Raw genomic sequence first — 20181 nt, forward strand, 5'->3', positions numbered from 1 at the left:
AATGGTGTGTGCTCAGCGCCTTTGAAAATCAGGCTGAGGATGTTTCAGGTTGGATATCCCAAGTCAGTGGCCACTTCTGAACAGGTGGGCATCCAGATTTCTGGAAAGATTCTTTTTTCTTGGTAACTGAGGGCATGTCTACACTGCAATCTTAAGTCGACCTAGGGTAGGTCAGGGCCGGCGCTACCATTTAGGCAGCCTAGGCAATCGCCTAGGGCGCCAGAATAATTGATGGGTGCCGTTTTGCTGGCAGACGGCTCCGGTGGAGCTGCCGCAGTGGTGCCTGCGGACGGTCGGCTGCTCGCGCGGCTCTGGTGGACCGCCCGGAGGCACGACTGCGGCAGCTCCACTGGAGCCGCGGGACCAGCGCGCGGGGTGGCGAAATTGCCGTGCACCTAGGGCGCTCAAACCCCTAGCGCCGGTCCTAGGGTAGGTTGACTAACAGGCACCACAGTAATTACTCTGGTGGCTGATGTCCGCACTACCCTCGTTCTGTTGGTGGTGCGCATCCTCACCAGGAGCGCTTGCATTGACTGAAGAGGGGCAGTGCGGGGAGCTGAGAGACAGGGTTCTTAGCTCTGCACAGCTCCCACCAGGACCCCAACCGTCCCCAAGGCTTCTTGCCTCCCTGCTTCCAGCCAGCTGGCTGCCATGCTCCCAGCAGGGAGCTGAGAGCTAGGAGAGTGGGAGGGTGGGGCACCCTTGGTACAGCTGGGCTCTCTGCTCGGAGCAGGGACCCTACCATGGGCAGCAGGACTCCGAGCTGGGAGCCCAAGCTGGGAGCGGAGACCTGGCAGTTGATCCCTGAAATTGACAAGACAGGCAACAGCTGATGTGTCTGCAGAGACACTGCATCAGGTTAACTACACCGACACAAGCCCTGAGCCTCTCGGGGAGGTGGACTAATTACATTGGTGTAGCAGGGCACCCACATCAGCAGGAGCAAGGCTGTAGTGTAGACACTGACATAATTAGGCTGACATAAGCTGCCTTACATCAACCTAACTCTGTAGTGCAGATCAGGCCTCAAAGATGCTTAGTCGTCTCAAGGGATCCTCTTCCACAGCTTGCTCTGGCTGTCTCCTTCCTTTCATCTTCTGTCTTTTCCTGACTAAACTGAGAGCGTCCTGCCACAACGCAGCTGCGTCATGTGCCCTGCTTATTATGAACTAAGAAGTCCAGTCCATGATTTCATTTGCACTCTGTGCTGTTGCTCTCTTTAGGTGTGTGGTGCATATTCTCACTCCAGCCCTTGGAGATGACTCGTGTGAGGGATGTTGCCTTCCAGAGCAGATTGGCACTGACTCCCAGCACAGGTGATGCCCATGGCAGCTGGATGATATGGTGACAAGTGGTTTAGAAATATTTCTAACAACCCTGGCTCACAGTTCCATAAAGAGTCTCCTCTCCCTTATCCTCACCCTATAGCCAGTTCTTTCAAATGAAACACCTCCCTCACATCCAGCCCAGTGCCCAGCTGGCTAAGCAGACGCCCTGCCAATAGCCAGAACTTTTGCATCTGAGAAGGAAATGAGCAGGAGCTTAGTCAGAGCTGCAGAACTTCTCTAGAGATGCAGAAAAGTTTCCCTTGCCCAGCTGGGCACTATTGTTTCAGCCATATGTTTTGACCTGGAGCGAATCCGGGGGGGATCAGGAGTCCTGGGGAAACTGCATTGGGGGCAGTGGGTGTCCTCATGCTGGTGCGGTTCTGGCAATGGTCTCTGCACTGGTGTGATGGGCAGAGTTCACCCATTCGACACCCAGCCAGCGAACAGGATGCAGTGAAGCTGGGCTGCAGCCAGTAGATGTATGGCCAAGATTTGGGAACAAGAATGAGGGCGATAAAACAAAGAATTTTAGCAAAAGCCTTTAAGCAGTCTGTCTCACCCGCAATCTGATAGGCAAATGTACCGGCTATTAACTCTTTCAAAGTGATTGTGCAACATGGTACGTGCACTGGTGCCATCCCGTGCATAACAGAGCTGAAAATCCCAGAGGTAACTTAAACCAGTTCTTCCACCAACGGGGCATTTCCTGGGAGCCACTGTCCTTTGAGTGCGCCTCAGACTTCATGAGGGATTGGGAGAACCTGAAATGCCCTGCACTGAGGAATCGGTGCTCCTGAGGGTCTTCTTACGAAGATCCCACCCCGTATGTCATGAAAGATCATATCCCACATTTTTTAGGAGTAAGGGTATTAATTCTGGGGTGCTGGGCAAATTCCAGCTAGGAAATTCCCTTCTGTTTCCATAAATTGCCCCTGAAATGTCCAGTAAATACAGTATTCTTTGCTTTCTGACCTAAGTCATTGTGTAATGTTGCTGTGTGCTGTCAAACTCCTACTTGTTCCACACAGCAGTGGCACCATTTCTGTGGGAGGGTGCAGGGGGGTACGGACCTTTACTTAGAGGGATTATGAAGCCTAAGAAAGCCTGTGAAGTGCTTTGAGATCTGCAGATGGAGGCACTAGAGAAAGACCAAGTACATATCATCATTATTGGTATTAAACAATACCAGCATCCTTTCTATGCTACCATGGGTCTGTGCAGTCTGGATTGCCAGAGGATGTCTGCCCTGGGCTTGAGCACCTGGTGACAAAAGCCAATCTGCTGAATGTCAAGTAAAATTTAAATTGGATAGTGGTGGGTACATTGTCGCAAGAGAAACCCCGCTCCTTCCAGATCATCTGTGGGCAGTGGGTTCCCCAGCCAGGGTGAATCTGGATCCTTCACTAGGGACTTGCAACCCAAGGGAAGAACAAAAAGGAGAAAGGAGGAAGTCTGGAAAAGTGTGGCCAATGGCCAGGCTTTTAGAGAGAGACTGACCATTCCCACTTCTGACAGTGATGACACAGGACATGGACCCATCCTGCAAACCCCTCCCTTCTAAACCAGAATTGACTGTAAGCGCCAGCATGGCCGTTACTTCTGTTAGTGGCAGAGCGGTGATTGCTTTTGGAACCAGGATATTATTGACAGCACTTGAATGATGGCGCAGATGTGGGAAGAAAGCGTTTAGACCTGGGAGCTTAGCTGTGGTTTGTGTGCATGCATAAGTCGTGTCCCTCAGCTGGCTTAGTGACGAAACAGACAGGAATACGGCTCTTGGAGCCTTTCAGAGAACCAAGTTTCTTGTATATTTCAGTGCTTGCCCTTTCACAAGGGTGAAAGAGCCATTAAGGGCAGAGGGCTGTCATCGCTTAACGGCACCCAGCAGCACCATACAACAGTTTAAGACACAGAATGAAGGAAGAATTCTGATCTCGTTGAAATTGTGAAGGGAATTTAAATGAACAGAGTGGTCACTAAGATGGCTTTTGGCCAGGACACAGAGTTATCATCTTGACTCTTACAAAACGTGCCCTGAGAATTATGACTGCAAGGGCCCACGACCTCTGCAGCAGCTTGTCCATTAATATGCTGGGCCACTAGTTCAGTGCAGACCTACAAGGAGAAACTCTAGGCACAGAATTGCCCGGCACCACTTCCTATAGTGTCAGAGTATTCCATGCATGTCTGCCATGGCCCTTCTTCACTTGGCAAAGATGGCAGCACAAGGTACTATCACTCGGGTGAAGTGACTTGCCCCAGGTCAGATGGTGAGGCAATGGTGAAGCCCTGATTACCCTAAATCACTAAATCTAAATTCGTCCCCTGCTCTAAATCACTAAGCAACACTCCCAGCACCACAGCAAGTGCAGGAAAAATCTCTGGTGAATTCTTGCACCCTTATCTGTGTTGCTTGTTTGTTACTGGTGTCCTACACACTTTCCTGTCTCCCTGACTCTGAGAACAGGGCTCTGATCCACTCCAATCTGTTACTCCATGGCCAATTGCAGGAGGTGGAAGAACCCTGGGAAGAGCTAGTCACAGCATTCACAGGGATGGATTCGTGTTTCGTACACCGTGCTACAGAAATGACCTTCCTAGAACTTGGCAGGTCAGTGTCAACGTAGGTTCACTTTCGACCACGAGCCCCGGGAGCAACTGGAGCATGCTTAACATGCTCCAGATAAACTCCCCGTGGCAGCCTTCTTGTAGTAAGATGAAGGTGTGCTGTGCCTTAAAGAACCAGCTTGCCGCTGAATGTACACATGAGCTGCTGCGTTGAGTTAACAGTTAGCAGTGTGTGTGTCCATGTCCATCAGCCCCTGATCCTGTTCTCTGTGGTAGGGGAGTCAGATGCTCAGCCAGTGTCCTTGGAAATTGGGGTTAACCCCAGCCAGATGGCGCCGAGGGCTTGGCTTGTGCGCACTCAGTGACCGTCCCCGGGTGGCTACCCGGGATGCTGTAGCGCATGCCAGCCTCTTGCTGGTTTTGCCCCTCAGCCAGACCGACATAAATAACAATGGGCATGTCTGAGCTTTGTCACGTGCAGCAAGTAAAGTGGTTCACGATACATTAATCACTGATGTCCACGCTGCCTGGGTGCTTTTCAGTTCACTCGTGGCAGCAGTGCTGTGTTGTTCTGCAAAAGAAAAAAATAAGTCTGATAAAGGGACCTTTTGAATCCCAGCGTTTGTGTCTGCGCTGTTGCCTGGTTGCTGAGCTAGAAGGATCAGTAGCACCAAAGGAACTTGTTTGCCATTCCAGATGCTCATGCTTTCAGTCATGGGCTTCAGTAGCATTAATGCGTCTCTGTGTTTGTCAGTTGCTTTCTGCCTGCTCACTTAATAAACCACCAGATAAGGCCTGGGTGGTGGGAACTGGAAACCAGAACTCCTCCGAAACCTCACTTGGAATTTCAGCAGGTTGGTTCCTGGTCCACACTTCCACCACAGCTGCGGAAATCAGCTCAACCCTGCCCCAGATTGGTACATCAGGACATTCTCAGTGGAGGGGCTACAGCCCTGCTTGTTAGTTGTGTTGTGGTATCACCTAGGAGCTGCAGACAGGGACTAGGCCTCCACTGGGCTCGGTGCCATATAAACCCAGAGCAAAGAGATGGTTCTTGCCCCAGGGAACTTACGTTCTGCAGCTGTCTCCCACAATAGCCAGCCCCAGGTTTTCAAAAGTCATGTGTTGCTCTCCCTCTACCTACATAATTTGATTGGCTTGAAAATCATGAAATTTAAACAACAAATAAAATTGAGGTTTCTTTCATTTCCCTTCTGGATTGTGAGTCTTCAGGGGTCATGTTTTCAAGCTTTTGTCTGCAACCATGGGGGCTAGAAAGTTACTGTTTAAAAAAGCAAAAGCTGAGATTCTGGTATGTTCACGTGATTGCAGGAGCTGAGGCTGCATGAAAAACACGGAATACCATGAGACTTGCAATACGATCACCAGAGTTGGCTACTCTGCATCTCTTCCTCACACTTTGTTCAACAGAGCACAAATGTGTTGATCTCTAGGGCGCTTTCCAAAGCTTTTGCCCTGGTTTTTCCTGGGTTGAGTGGGGAAGAACTTATTTGTTGTAGGTCCGAGCGGTTGATCTTCTAGCTGATGTTGTGTGCACTGTGGTTTGGATTGGGAGGTGTGTTGTACCTGACATCAAGGTCTAGGCGCATGGACCATTGACGTGTACATTGTATAAATCAAATAAATAACTCTCTTCTGAGTCATGGGGAACCCCCCCCCCCCGCCCGATTCCACGCTTCAAATCAGCCAGCACCTGCCCTGTCTGTACAGAATAGCCATTTCCTCTCCTTCTGGAAGTAATCTTTAGGGTAGTTTATGTGAGTGGGGCAGCAGGCAAAGAAAGAATCCCAAGTTTCTAAAGAAAATGCTGCCATCTGTCATGTAAAAGAATAGAGTAGGACTCTCCGTGTGTGAGAGAGTACGTGAAACCCCAAATCTCAGGGGTTGCACGGATGCTGTGCCGCTCATTGCCCTTCGCAGACCAGCACACTATACAGGGGCTGTGCTCCAGCCAAGTTCCTATAATGCTGGCTTGCATTTGCAGCTCCTGCGCGGCCCCTTTCACAGTGCTGAAACTGTCAGGCCAGCTGCCGTTCTCTTCACTGCACTCTAGAATGGGTGCCTGTAAACTTCATAGAAATCAAGTTGTACTCTGTGCATGTATGTGTGTATCAGATCTGTATGAAATAGATCCTCATACAGAGAGAGACTCATGTAATGAAAACATAGACCCATACCAGTAATAATTGTTGGCTGTTATTTAGAGCTTTCCGCTGTAGGTCTCAAAGTACTTTACAAGGGAGGTCAGTATCATTATCCCCATTTTACAAAAGGGGAATCTGAGGCCCCATCATACCCCAGTTTGGGCAGCTGATGATATATCTTTTAATTCCACATCTCCTGCCCCCAACAGCTGGTGCTAGCAAATGCTAAAGTATTTATATACAGAGATACCGTCTTTGTTTTCCTACAGGCTTTGTGCTGTGCGGTTTTTGTGACTGCAGTGTTTTTGTTTATCCCAGACTGAGCCTAGACCATTGTTTCCTATTCATTCACGCCACCTTTCGACTGCCCCTTCCTGTCCTGCACATAAACACAATGCGGGAGTGGGAAGTGAACACGACAGCTAGGCCTCCGTTTTGATGGATGCATGTGTATTACAGCACTTGAGAGCCAGTCCTGTGAGGAAGGAAGCGATAGAGATGTAATGGAGGAGCTGCACAGTCTGAAAGCTCTCGGGGAAGGTAAGAGAACGACAGCAGGGTGGGATTTCAAGTGAGAACATTGCTATATGTTCAGAGCAGTTAGGTTGTTTTGGCAAGCGTTAGCCTGGCTGTGTTTAGCTGGCTCATCTGTGCATGGCTGTTCTATCCTGCAACATTTGAGGACCGTACGCGCATGTCGTGCTTATAACGAGAGTCTTAGCACTTCTGAAGGACACTTTATTTTTTCAAGGCTCTGCCTGCCTGAATTCCTGATGGCTCCATGGAACCAAAAGTTCCCAGCGGATCTGTTCAGTCTACACAGATCCAAAGAATCACATTGATTTCTCAGGCCAGCTTTCTGTCTTTTCTTTTTAGCATTTTAAAAAAATGGCAGAAGTGAGTCTTTACTAGGCAAGTAGCGGAAGTCCTTGAGCTGTCCTGCAGCAGTAGCAACACAAGAGAGCCTGCATCAGTGTGTGGGCTTATTTTGCCATTGCTCCCCATCTCCAGTGTCAAAAGGGTGGCTAGTCTCCCCTTCAGGCATGTGTCCCGCTCGTCACTCCTATTAACGCTAATGGAAATTACCCATGCGTATGGAGAGGGAGGAGAGTCCTAAATCTTAGTGCAACATCAACATGAATTTTCATCACCCAAGTTTCAGCAATAATAAACTGTGGCTAGGTTTAAAACAAAGGGGTGAGTGAGAGAGAGTGTTAGGACCATTCAGAATATCTGTAGATGAGCTGATAAAATGTGAGCGGTAAAAATTGACTATTTCAGAGCCTAAGCAGCCAGCAGCCTGCCTGTAGGGGCCAGGAATGCCTTTTTCCCTCAGTATACAAGATTGCCTTCCTTTGCAACATCAGCTATTAGCTGCTGCTGGGGGCAGGATACCATACCAGATGGCCTAGGGGTCTGATCTGCGATACTGCGCTAGAAGGATACATAAAAGCACAAAGACGATAAGTGCGTTGCCAAAGGCCATCAAGTGAGTCAGACCTGACCACAGCTCCCAGGGTTCTCAGACTGCTTTCTGTAATGATCAAGTTTAGTTCATACATAATACTTATTAATCAGTCAGTAGGGCCCAGTCTCAATTGGTGCTACTGTAATACACATAACAGTTGGCCATGCTTTTCAGTAAATACTGTGTGGCCTTTCTAAGATTGCTGCTGGAAGCCCAGGACCGAGGGGTATTGCTCTGAAATGGGTTGTGTTTATGAAGAGGGAATTTATCATGTATGTCACAGAAGTGGTTCCAGAGCTGACACCCACCAGCTGTACTTTGAGTTGTTTTACCACCACGATTCTCTGTGGGCATTTTCACTCTGTCTTCTTCGCTGGTTAGTCGTGAGATAATGAAACCAGAATCCCTGCCCTCCGCTCTGCCCTAATGATCAGCTGACAGAAGGGGCTCATGCATGGACATCTGAGCCACATGAGAATCTCCTTAAAGTCAAACTGCTGGGCCCCAGAGACCCTGCTAAACACACAGCTGTGATGCACAGTAAATCTATCTCTTAAATAGGTTTATTCCCTGATCAAGCACCCTGGAGGCCCCTTAGCTTTCACGCACACTCAACCTGGTGTTAATTATAGGGCTGAGCCTATGAAGGTCAGGTCTCATGCTATTCATACTGGAATCAGATTCCTAACCAAGTTTATTATTTTAATACGCAGGATGAACTGTAATGCACAATAATATGCCAGGTCCAGGGCTCTTAGGAACAGACCTGAAACTGTACGTATTTATGGGGAGTATTGTGCGAGAACATGACAAAAATGAATGATCACATTCTCTAGTATAATCACTATACAAAACAATGGCTTTGACTGAAGGGAAGTAAAAAAAATTCTACACAGAAGAAAATGTACTACTGGGTCCCATGTTATAGACTGGCGAGATATAACTATCTCTTTCTGTGTGTGTGTATATAACATACATGTGTGTCCAAACCATCTAAAGGACACCTAGACCCCAAGATACCTTTGCTAATGAAAGAGAAGCTCTATGCAGCAGCCCTGGAAAAATATCTGTTGTATTTTTGTAAGACTTTTATAGTGTGAAGAGTCAGAAATGTCGAGCTAGAAGTGACCTCGAGAGGTCATCGAGTCCATCCCCTTGCGCAGAGGCAGGACCAAGTATTATCTAGACCATCGCTGACCGGTGTTTGTCCAACCTGCTCTTAAAAACCTCCAGTGATGACAGGGATTCCACAATCTCCCTTGATAACCTGTTCCAGAATTTAATTACCTGTAGAGTTAGAAATGTTTTCCTAATATCTAACTGAAATCTCCCTTGCTGCAGATTAAGCCAATTCCTTCTTGTTCTGCCGTTATTAGATGTTTGGTTCCTCACCAGTGCAATGCTGCAGAGAAAGCATAGCTGCATCCTTGCCAAATTTTCTTAATTTAAAAGGGACAGTCTCAATATTTTAGCAGATTACACCTCCACCTCGATATAACGCTGTCCTTGGGAGCCAAAAAATCTTACCACGTTATAGGTGAAACTGTGTTATATTGAACTGGTTTTGATCCACCGGAGTGCGCAGCCCCTCCCCCCTGGAGCACTGCTTTACCGCATTATATCTGAATTTGTGTTATATCGGGTGGCGTTATATCGAAGTAGCAATGTATTTGGCATTTTCTGTCATTCTGTCCTCCCAGAAAGTTTTCTGTAGACCATGGCATTTCTGTGGAGTTCAAAGGAGTGTCCCTATTTATCTGCCAAGTGCTGCCAATTATATTTTGGAGTCTAAGCTGGTTAAAGATTACATAAAGCACATAATTTTAAGAAGGCAGAGGGCCAGTTCATCTGATTTATTTACTGCTACTGCTATGAGACTAGGCAGTGGTAACTGGAGTTACTCAGCTGTGGAAAGCACTTATGGGGGTTAAAGCAGAGGACATCTGTGCCCATTAACACTAATGTTCAGAGAAACTCAACTGGGTGGGGAGCCCATTTATTTCTAGTCCCACAGTTGGGTTCTGGTAGAAGACCTGGACTGGCAGGCACCGATGAAATGGCTGCTAGGAATATTTGGCAATGTGACCATGATGGTAAGTGTATTCAAACTCATTATTAAGAGAGTGACATAGATTCAGGACATAGTTTATTGTTATCATAGTAGGAAAATAGTTACCCGTCCCTTCCGGAATGAATGCAAGCAAATTTGCAGACTGCACCAATTGATTTAAAAAGAAAATACAGGGATGGCAGGTGCTAGGAGAATGTGCCTGAAATAGTTTGGATTAACAGGAATTCAAATAAGCCCCCAGATTTGTGTCTTTGTTTTTTTGTTTTATGATGCTTTTTTCTTTTTCCCATCTAGGATCAAAATAACGCAAGATCTGCTCTGCGTAGTCTGATTTGTCATAGGGGAACTGAACTACCAGATCTCAGTTATTTCAGCCCAGTAAACAGCTCCCTGAGGCGTTGACAAAGCATTCACAAACACAGATAAGCATAAGTAGTTAAAACACAAATACCAACGCTTGCTCGCACCCCCGATTGTCATTGCAGAGCCCTTGAAATGAGCCCCACTCCACTGCACAGTGTGAGAGCAGAAGTTTAGTGGAAGCAAAGTTATCTAATGGTTAAAGCAGTGGGCTAGCAGCCAAAACGCCTCGGTTCTGTTCCACATCTGTTGTTGTCTTTCTGTATGACCCTGACCAATGGACTTCTTTGTGCCTCAGTTTCACCATCCATAAAATAAGAAATATACCAATCTGATGTGGTGTGACAGTTAAAGGGACACAACTTAAAATCATATCTGATTTTTTTATGATCTCGATGACTTAATGCTTTTACTTTGTTTTCCTCTGTGCATTTGGCAGCACTTTGTGTATAGTCAACTTTGTCTCTTTCCCCGGTGTAGCTGTTTGTGTGATTGTTTCGCATAGCAACTGGACGGAGAAGAATGGGTATGAAACCACATCAATCAGTAGGGAGTCAGGGGCAGGTGTGGGGACTCAAATACTTCTGACACAGGGGGTTTTAATTGACTAGATTTCCAGCTGACAGCCTCCCTTTAGTAACAAATTATTATTGATTGATTGGTTATTTCTCTGAATTGCCCTTGGGCCTAGAGACCCAGCCCATTTTTGCCAGCTGCTGTACAGATTCAGAATAAAAAGGTGACTGTTCATAAAGTACCTCTTGGGCCTCAGATAGAGGTACTAGAGACATGCCAAATGTGTGTGTGTTTCAAATAAAATCATTGTTATTTTATCTGAACACCACGGGCCTGATGCCCCATTTGGGATATGCCCCAAACTCATTCTGAAACACGTGAACTTGGGGTTCTCCAGGAAGGCAGGATTGGGCCCAACAATGCAGGGGCTAGAAAAACCGCTGTTAATTCCTCCATTATAATCTCTAGATTTTGAGGCACTGTTAATTTTTTTAAATTCATTTTTAAAGTTTGAAAATAAGTGTATTTAAATTTCTTCTGTCTGTGGGGTTAAAAAGAAGCTCTGTGCCTTTAAATTTGGAATAGCTGGAAGTTTGAACACTGTCCCTTTAAAATCACATTACATAGAGTTAGAATATAGCCTTTGTTTAACTAGTGATGATTGTTCCCAGTGGACTGCACTGGAATGGTTTACGGAGACCAGAGGGGGCTAAGGCTTGGGGCCAACAGTCAGCTTACAGATCGTAGCTGTTCAGACCATACAAGGAGGGAAGGAGAGGAACAGTGTGATCACTGCACTTCCTGCAGTGGATTTGGGAGTTTACGTTCAATAGTTCTTCCTGGTTCTGGAAAGTGGGCAAGGAAGGGTTGAACTATGGTAAGTTCTTCCATCTTGAGAGAGAGAGAGAGAGAGAGAGAGAGAGAGAGAGAGAGAGTGTGTGTGTTACAAAGGGAGGCTTAGAGCATGCTGTTCTTTGTGAACATGAGGAGAAATAGCAGTTCCTCGCTTCTTTCAGTGCATTTTCTTTAACCATCTTCGACATCCTGTAAATCTCTGCTATCCCTTACTCTGTATTTTTTTCCCCAAAACTCAAGGCCTCTTGTCTTTCATTTAATTTTTCATTTACTGAAACATCCCCTTAATTAAATTTAGTTTAACAAATCCCAGGAGAGATTATCGCATGACAAAAAGCAATCTGATTTTTTTATTATTATTATGGTGAAGTAATGAAATCTGAATTTTTATCATTCGTTTCCTCCCTCCCCCGAGTTTTTGTAATTCACAGGGTTAATGATTTAAGATGAAAGGAAATGTCAGATTTGCCACTTATGCTGAACTGATCCGATTAACGTCCTATTCATGTTCCTTACTTCTAGTTTTTTTTAGTTCCTGGAATTTGTTATTCTGGGTTAGGATATACAATATATGTAACTGTATGTAAGTTCTTGCCGGTTTCTATGCATTTGCCTGGTATGGTGAGGATATTTGTTTTCACAACTATTAATGAGGATCGGAGAATAACAAATAATAATACAAAGATTGATAAGGACTAGGAAAATTTAAAGAGAAATAACAGATTTCTAGGGAAAAGTCTGTGAAGTAACAACTAGTTTGACAGCCCTGGTGAGCTAATAACTAAGAGAAAACAGGCTGAACCCTGAAAACCTCTCTAATTTTCTAAAATTTCCTCATTCGGGAACATATTGCTTCTTCAACTTTGCCACAAACAATTGCAGTTACTGTAAGGTCAGACAATACTGGATTTCCTATTGAATTTGAATTGTATCGGCTCATTCTCTCTCTCTCTCCTGGCCTGAACTGTGTTAAATTATTTCCAGACCTACTCATAAATCCTGGTTGAAAGCTAAGGAAGTGCTTTGGACAGATACTGGCAGGCTGGGTTCTGGGTACAAGATTTCCCAAGCTCTGAACACATCCAGGTTCCAGAACCATGGCTTAAATATTTGGAACAACCATCAAAAACTAGGTCACTTGAACATCAAAAATCTGTGTAAGGGGGAATATCCTGTCCAGGGGATTTGAAACTCTGCAATTGTGGGCAGTCAGGATAGCGAAAATGGCTTTGTAAGACATCCCTTTCCCATTGCTGTCAATACCACACCAATTCAGCCAACAGGAAAAAACAATCCTCTTGGAAATTAGCAAATAACGTAAAGGTTAAAGGAGGAGTCACTGTTCCTTATTCAGAGGCTGGCTGTTCAAAACTGTACCCTTTTGGCAAAGGACATATGCAGCAGATCTTGACAGTAGGCGAACAGGCTTTATGCCTCTCTGGATAGCAGTCTACAGGATGGGAAGCGTAACTTATTGAAGTGACGATGCATACTGGAAGTGCAAACAACTGCAGCTCTGGGCCAAAGTGACGAGGGAAGCAATGTTAAAAGCAAAGAATAATATAAAATAGTTATTCAGGAGAAGGATTTCAGAGCAGTGGGGTTTTGGATCAGGCCCATCTCAGTACAAAAAACACAAGATGTGTCATGATCACCCCTCTGAGATGCTCACCCTTCAGCAGAAGCTGCAGTACAGTGCATATCCCCTCACACAGCTGCATCCATCCCTGTCCCAGCCCCCAGCTTGCTGACCTCCATCACTGAGAGTGACCGGAAGCATTTGTCTTTCAGACACCTTTCCAGCAGGATCACTCCGCCTGCTGATTGTTATTTGAGCCACACGCCGCCTGCTGGCCGAGGTTCCTTTCCAGAACCCAGGACCAGCTCCAATCGCCAGAATACAGAATTCCTCCCATTGTCACAATAGGTCCCTGCAGCAGCTGGGGTTAAACTGCACTCTCACAAGTCTGGATAAATGGCCGGGCATGCTGTGCTCAGCCCCAGGCTGGTGCAAAAAATATTTGCCTTAATTAAAATGTGAGGAGCCCAACTGCACAGGGAGAGCGTCTTGCATTTTAGTGACTACACAATGGTTCTGAGAATGTGGAAGATGAGGGTTTAGCTAGGAGGAGTGGGGCGGGGAGAAGGAAGGAGGGAGATTTGGACATACTGCTCTGCTTGTGGCCAGCTGCAATGTTCCATTCCTCTGAGCATCCTCGGTTCTGCTTAGTGAGCTAAGTGGGGCTTTTTCCCAGTGGTTTTCTTCCTTTCCTGACAGAGCCATGAAGCTCCCCTTATTTCCCCTGCTTGAGCTACATCCCTCAGATTAGAAAGGTTGCTACGGTGACTGATGGAGAGGGGCAGCAGGACATTGTGTGCCCGGGGTGCTGGGCCAGGCTGGAGGCTGCTCACCGGCCTCCACCCTCAGAACAAGTACAGCGCAGCTGGAGCAGCACAACTGCCTCCTCCCTCCCCCTCATCCCGTATGGCCCGCTCAGTGTAACTCAGTCCTGACCTGCTGGAATCAGCCTGAGGGGTTAGAGGTGAGTTCACTGCCCACGGCCTGCTCACGCTTTAGCCAAGAAGTTGGGGGGTGTCAGTTGTGGTGCTGGATTTCTGTGGTGTTGATGCTTGTCTGCCTGGAACTAGACTGAGGCTACCCACTAGTATCACATGGGTACCCAGACAACCCTCCGAGGATGCCAACGTTCAGTCCCACCTCCCTAGCTGTATTGTTGGGTTTAACCACAGCCGTTAGTAACTAAAACGCAAGGCTGTGCAGTTGGGCTCCTCACATTTTAATTAAGGCAAATATTTTTTGCACTAGTTTTATGCTGCTGCTAACTTGGGTTGTTATTAACTGAATGCTAAGGAGAGCACCACTTGTACATCAGCTGGTGAGCCAGTCCCAAGCAGGCTCTGCCCTGTGGTGGATACAGGCTTCATCTCCAGTGATGCTGGTTTAGTGTGTGTGTGCGGGACACGATGCATCCCCACCGCCAGGCATGGTGTGCAGCAGCGGAGTGGAGGATGCCTACAGCACCATCCACACCAGGACACTGGAATGCTGGGTTCATGACAGCCGCTGTCAGCAATGAGTCACGTGGGACTGGTGGTGTAGAGGGGCCGGGACCCTTTTCAGCAAGTAATTTAGACTATACCTTCTTGAAATTAACTAAATCATCTAGGAGATGCTGCAACTTTTCCCACTACAACCTAATTGACGAGAAACACAAATTTAAGATATTTGGTGTGATAACATAATATACATGGCATCTAAGCAAAGCCTCCTGCAACCAGGAAACAGATGACTCCATTCACCTTGCTATACAGACCCACTTTCCCTGGGAAGTGTTTAGATACCCAAGTGATGGTAGCTCTAGAGAACCCTGCGATAGCTAGCTAGAAAATGAAGATGTTTCTTGAAGGACAACAGAAGCATGTGCGGCCCCCTACCCCTGAGCTGAAGAAGAAAGGGCCCCTTTCCCTAATGGGAAGCGGGTGACTTTCTTTCCTACAGGCAGTGGGCACCTGACATTGGATAAGTAGCTATGATGTGATTCATAAAAACCTAATTTATAATTTGCCAGAATATAATCCTGTTTGATCAGTGTTATTCAGTTCTTCTTTCTTTTAAAATTCAGTGCACTTAACTACTCTACGAGGGTTTATGAATGTTTAAAAATTGCTTTGTGCTCCCTAAAGTAATTTGACAAGTCTGACAGCTATTGATTAAAAACCTGAAATTATTCAGGTTGCAGGATGACTTGGGGGATTAGATAGAAAGTTTTTTCAAATGTGAAAGGAAATAAGATGTTGGAAAGTAAATATGTTCTTGAATATTTTTGAAAAATCCATTACAACTGTGAAATTAAATTGAAATTAGATACTTGGTGTGGGGAAGAAGGAACTAAGTGCTGGCTTTGCTATGTAGGTGTCAGGAAGCAATCCACCAACCCAAGTCCGAAAATCTCAATTTACCCTGCAAAGTGCTAGCAAAAGGACTCTGTGATGAAAAATCCATTCCAGGTCTCAATTAGGAGGGATCTTTCGAGGAACCCATTGATGGTCCCTGGTTCCAGCCACTAGAGTATATATAGTCATGTGGCAGCTCCCATCCTGAGGCCAGATGCACCGCCGGGCTGATTCCTGCAGGGCTCAGGGACTGAGACGGAGGTGCAAAGATGGGTTTGTTGGAGTTGCTGGTGCCTGGTTCAGCCCCTTACTGAATTAGAGAAGCTTCAAGGCTGCCCTAACGTGTACTCCAAATGCAATTGGAAGGTGGCATCCAGGAATAGCCAGGGTATTAAATGACCCCAGCATACCCCATCCTCCCCTGGCTCAGCCTCTGCATCTGGAGCCCCATGCAAGAATGCCAGAAAACTAGCTATGCTCTTTCTTCCCCTCCCAGGGATGCCCTGTTTCTGGGCAATCTCCCAACAGGCCCGTAAAACAGCTGTTGGGCCACTTAATCCGCGCCCCACCTGCACAAATCGGATGTGGCTCTGGGCATGTCCTGCTTCTTGCTGTAGCTGAATCCAAACTGGGACCCTCATGTGTCCTCGGCAGCAAGTCTATCCAGTAACATCTATCAGCTGAGCCAAAACGAAGCCTCTTCCCCTCGCCTAGCTGCCAGGTGCTACACTAAACTGGATCCTAGCCTGAGGTCAGTCAGCAGATTTGACTGTCTCCTTGCAGAGCAAGACATCTCCAGTACCCTGAGAAGTATCTACCCCACCTGTAGGAGTTCTCCTTTAGGACGAGCTGAAATCCAGCAATGGCAGCTGGGATTGTGGAGTAGAGAGTTGTTCAGCTGCAGCCTGCGTTGAGAGGATGAAGTCCCTCCTCTCCCTGCACCCAGAGAGGGGAAAGAGCCCCAGATCGTCAGCTCCCTTTTGAAATCAATGGGAATTAGGAACTCGGAACATTTGAGGACCTGGACCAGAGACCCCTCTGAATCTGACATTCTCCTGGGAGGCAGTGACAGTTTGTTCCATGTTCTCAAGTCTCAAGAAAGGCTTCCATTATCGGGGTGGGTTATTGTTAATATTGATTAGGAAAAATGAATATTTATAAGCAGGGAAGACTCAAACCATGTGATTACTGTAGGCTAGTATGAGAGATCTGGCCACTCTAGTTAGGGTGTGACTATTTGGCAAATGGGAAGAGTTTGCTAACATCTAGCCCCTGTGTTTAACTGCATGATTAGTGATTGCTGCTTTCTCATTGGTTGTATTTATTCTGGCAGGTGTTTGCTGTTGATATTGTATTTTGGAATGTATTCTGAACATTATGCCTCTGTCTGTGTAGATAATACAGCAGGATTTGGTATTGTTGGCCATGGCTTGCAGTGATGATTCATATCTGTGGATCAAAAATTGCTTTGCAAAAAAGCTATTTCCCACTGGTGCTGCTGTGTTTATAATAATAATGATAAATATCCTGTGCTTCTCTAGCACCCTCTATTGTATGCTCTCAACACACTTTACGAACGTCCATTGATTTAGCCTCACAGCCCGCTTGGGCAGAAGGTGTCTATTTTACAGATGAAGAAACTGAGGCCTAGGGAAGTGAAGTGACTTGCTTTGAGTCACACAGTGAGTCAGTGGCAGGGCTAAGATTAGAACCAGATCTTCAGACTCCCAATCCCCATGCCATTAACCTCACACCTCCAACTTTTGTACTCTGGCTTATCGATGGGGAACCGGAAGTCGTTGCACAGAATCTCTTTGACGGTTTTGCAGGTAAGGAAGATTTTCACCCCTTTCCGAGGGCCACTCTATTGCAGGTAGGAATGCTAAGACTTACGAGAGTCAGTTGTGACCTGCTGACATGCTTTGGCATTCCAGTGCCTTCCAGAAATGGATCTGTTCTTGCAAGACTGAAATTTTGCTTCTGTGGGTGGGGAGAGGGCGTGGGGGAGTTCACACACCATACATGATGTTGTGAATATAATGATAAAGCAGCGTGGCAGGGTTACCCAAGTTGGTTGATTAGGCACCCATGGAAGTTAATGGCAAACAGGAAAAACTAAAGGCCTATGAAAGAGTTGCCTGTGTAATTGGCATATGACCATTGCCTTCTGCTCTAACTCAGCTTTGTTTTCGACTGGAGAGTTCTGTCAGGGTGGCTAGAACCCCTTTTGACCAAAGGCACTTAGATAGAAATCTAGTGGACATTGCTGTCTGTTTCAGTGATCATGCCTGCACTGGTTGGTAGCCACATATCACTGCCTAAACTCTGGAGATCCTGTCCCTGCATGCACTGGGCTCAGTGTAAAACCCAGGAGGGGTTCACTGGGGTCTGATTTCTTCTTTAGTTGGTAAGGGCAGCTCTCAGGCTATTGCATGGAGCTCATGTGCAGTGTCATTTGACTGTGAACGATGTTCTAATACTGTTCGCTGTGCATGGCCCTCAGTCAACAGCAAAAAATAAGCTAAAAAATGAGGGAAGAGAAAGCAGAACTTAAAACGTTGTTATTGCTGGAAAAGATCCACGCCACACTCAAGACCAGCTATCTGTCATTCCTGCAGCAAACCCGGATTATGCTTCAATGCTCTACCTCCAAAGCAGAAGTTAGTAATAATACTGACCCTGGGTGCACTCTGAACTTAACTATCTCTGATTAAATGAGTTTTTCTTTCCTCAAGCATGATTTAGTTCTTATCTTCAGAATGAAGGCTTTAAGGTAAGAAAGTGTAGAAAAATTGAAGGACAATTCCCCCCGCACACACACACACACTTATAATCTAGGGCCTGATGATGCAGCTCAAAGATCAGTCTTCAGTGGATTCCTATCTTGGAATTATCCTCTTTTCTGCTGCAGTGACAGGAACCTCCTTTATCAGAAGAACTTTTCCCCCTGCTCCACTGGTAATGAGAGTGTGGAATGCGGAATGCTTTGCTAATCTTGTCCCTGCGCCTCAAGGCGAGGTGGCAAGCATGATAAGGACCCTGCAGTTGTACGTATAGTGGAAAGTCTCCCAAGCATGGGATGAATGTCATTAATGGATTTATCCATCACCAGACCTTTCTGAGATGTTTAAAGCAGAAGGACAGTGCCAGGGCACTGAGACTGGGGCTATGTTTGGAGAGTTAGCCTGGCGCTGCCTAGGCCACAAGCATCTGTGTGTGGCAATGACAGATTCCTGGTGGAAGGGACTCTGAGGCACTCTGCAGCATCTCCTGCCGCTGCCTACCAAAAGGAAGTCCCACCCAGGCCGCCTCCGCTAGAAGTTTGGTGGCCGCAACTCGAGTTCAGCCTCTTTACGGGCAGATGAATGTTGTGTAAAACCCTCTTACAAATGCTTCTGTGCTCCATGGGGAAACTGTGGAGGGGCAGCGTGACAGCAGTTCTGAGAACTGTTAGCGTACGTGCACAGCGTGCCATAGAGCCTGTACCAGGGCATTCTGGGACACCAAAAGCACCTAATCCACGGTGGCCAGCCCCGCTGCTGGGAGCAGACACTCTAAAGGCAAGGCACTGCATGTGTCAGGGGATCAGTTGCAGCATTCATAACTTCCCATCTGCAACAGGGAGGCATCACTGTAGGTGGCACAATTAACCTGGACCTACACAGAAGACCTTACTACAGGTACTGAAACCAGCCCGTGCCACCAGTACCTGTAAAATACTCAGGGCAACATCATCCATGCTGTGCAAGCCCTAAGGCATCATTTGCTACACTATTTCTGTCTGGCGGCAGACAGGCCATTAATCTACATCTCAAAGCCAAGGCTGTCAGCGTTTCGTTTTAGGCTCACCTGCCTAAGCAGGGAAAGCCTGTATTCTGGCCTGGAGAGCCAGGTGGAGAAATATGCATCATGGGCCGGGTGCTGGAGCTTTGCCTGGTCTCACTAGTTAGCAGTCCATGCCTTTAAATCAGCAAGGACCAAATATAGACACATAGCAGGGGAGTATTGCCGGTTGGCCATTTATTTGTGAACCTCTGTTTACAAGTGCTTTGGTCTTGGAAGAGAAAAAAAATGAAGAGATTTCTAATGAAGTGCCTTGTAAAAATCCCTATGTCAGTGATTTCCTGTTTAGGTAATTGTATTTATGCCTCGATCCTGCAGCATACAATGCTTGGGCAGATTCTGTGCCCACACAGAACCCCATTAGATACAGAGCAGCTCCAGGCAGGTTCGCCAATCTGTCTGTGCTTTGTATATTGAAGAATCAGAGCCTTATTTTGTAAAATAATGGTTTTACTTAAGCTTAGTACAAAGAGACACAATCTTTAGCCATCCAGTTTTTAGCAAGAGAATAAACACAGTGAATATTTTTATACATATTTGTATGTAGTGTTCTACTCTGTAAATACATTCTATGGGATTTTATATTTGTAAAAACAAAAAGGAAAAAAACTAATTGAGTTGTTTCACAAGGAACTGTGCAAATCCACTCCTAGGAATAGGTTTGCCACTACTGGCCAATTGAATCTGCTCATTTCCTGGAAAGTCATCCAACCACTACTTTCCTAATTTGATTGCTGCTGTTCAAGTGTTTCTGTGCCGCGCTGGCATGGCATCCTGACAAATGCTTAAGGATTCTGAGGGGGCGCTGAAATTACTTCTGTGTATGGATCTAGCAAAACTTGTCAGAAACGGTTCTGCTGATCTCTTAATTAGGGTTTTGTGGGGAGATTTACAAAGACTTGGTAGAGTAGAATTGAGTAGCACAGGGTAGGAAGAGAGTAAGACTTGACTGAGGGATGTACAACAATCTGCTCTGAGTCTGCTGTCCTGATTACAGTGGACAGCTTTACATTTCTTCTGGTTCAACCCCCAAACTATATTTTAACATTTTCGTTTTCTTCCCCCCCCCCCCATGTAAATGTAAAGCATGTT

The 20181-nt window shown here is 46.4% G+C and overlaps 1 protein-coding gene across 8 annotated transcripts in view; it reads left to right on the forward strand.

Moving 5' to 3' along the window:
* Positions 1-20181, forward strand: part of LOC115636067 (disabled homolog 2-interacting protein-like) — a 218705-nt gene that overhangs the window by 97733 nt on the left and 100791 nt on the right. Inside the window, exon 1 of one of the 8 annotated variants that reach the window (XM_030535710.1) lies at positions 6530-6601. The exons of 6 other annotated variants lie outside the window; for them this stretch is intronic. The gene's annotated coding sequence lies outside the window, so the exon portion shown is untranslated. Of the gene's footprint in view, positions 1-6529; positions 6602-11289; positions 11354-20181 lie in introns of those variants that run through there. One more of the 8 variants, XM_030535708.1, reaches the window with a different exon arrangement.

This window comes from Gopherus evgoodei, chromosome 16, assembly GCF_007399415.2.
Source record: "Gopherus evgoodei ecotype Sinaloan lineage chromosome 16, rGopEvg1_v1.p, whole genome shotgun sequence".
NCBI lineage: Eukaryota > Metazoa > Chordata > Testudines > Testudinidae > Gopherus > Gopherus evgoodei.